A 1,126-nucleotide genomic window follows, 5' to 3' on the forward strand; every position below is an offset into this window, starting at 1 on the left:
TGATGTTGGATTGTTCGAGCGTCGGCATCAAAAAGTCTCTAAATCGCAAGAAGAATCAAAAGGCCCGTTTACAGTTTGCCAAAGATCACGTAAACTGGACAGTGGAAGATTGGAAAAAGGTAACATTTTCCGATGCATCAAAATTTAATCTATTTAGAAGTAATGGAAGACATCATGTGCGATGTCTAATTGGTACTAGAAACAAGATATCAAATTCCAAATGTGAAACATAGAGAAGACAACGTGTTGGTGTGGAATGTTTTTCTGTTTACGGCGTTAGTTCATTAGTCCAATATTGATGGAACTATGAATGCTGCGATATAGAAGAAGAACATCTTGAAGAAGAATTTGCTGCCATACACCAGACGCAAAATGCCAAGAAACTGGATATATACAGGTTGCGTCAGGTATTTGAGAACACATATGTGCTTGGCACTTTATAGCAATTGATTTTATTTTTTTTTTAGCTCAAATTAGAAATGGAAGACAATAAGCTAACTCAGGAAATGAAAAGACACGCTGTTATCGTCGCTATACACGCGAATCACAGCTATCTTGAAATCTCCCGATTTTTGAAAGTCACCCGATCTTTTGTTAACAAAGTTCGTCGAGAATTAGAAGCATCTGATGGCAATATGGAAAGTGTTGCCAAGCGTAAAAAACATGAAGCACATTCTGATAAAGTTAGAACATTACAGTTTGTGCAGAAATTTCAGGGCATTATTGATGAAGACCCTTCAAAGTCCATAAGGGCAATATCGAAAGATGTCTAAGTTTCTGAGTGCACAATTCGTCGCATTATCCACGAAGACATCCGGTACAAGTCTTACGCGATGCGTAGAGGTCAGTTCATGTCTGCACAAACTCGAGAACAGCGATTCATTCGGGCACAACGACTCCTAAACAAGTTAAAACATCCTGAAATCTCGGATATGCTCTGGTTTTTTTCTGACAAAAAAAATTTTGATCAGTATCAAAAAATAAACCGACGAAATGATAGATGGCTCTGTGCAGATCCTTCAGATGTTCCTCGTGTTATGCACACAAAGTTTCCGGCAACTGTCATGGTTTTGGGGGTGGTGAGCAATGAGGGACACGTCATGCCACCCCATTTCTTTCCTCAAGG

The 1,126-nt window shown here is 39.2% G+C and overlaps 1 pseudogene; it reads left to right on the plus strand.

The window, feature by feature from the left end:
- The first annotated feature begins 479 nt into the window (after nucleotides 1-479).
- Nucleotides 480-1,109, plus strand: LOC106748578 (annotated as a pseudogene).
- The last annotated feature ends 17 nt before the right edge of the window (nucleotides 1,110-1,126 follow it).

This window comes from Dinoponera quadriceps, unplaced genomic scaffold (assembly GCF_001313825.1).
Source record: "Dinoponera quadriceps isolate SergipeBrazil2010 unplaced genomic scaffold, ASM131382v1 scaffold2791, whole genome shotgun sequence".
NCBI classification, from domain to species: domain Eukaryota; kingdom Metazoa; phylum Arthropoda; class Insecta; order Hymenoptera; family Formicidae; genus Dinoponera; species Dinoponera quadriceps.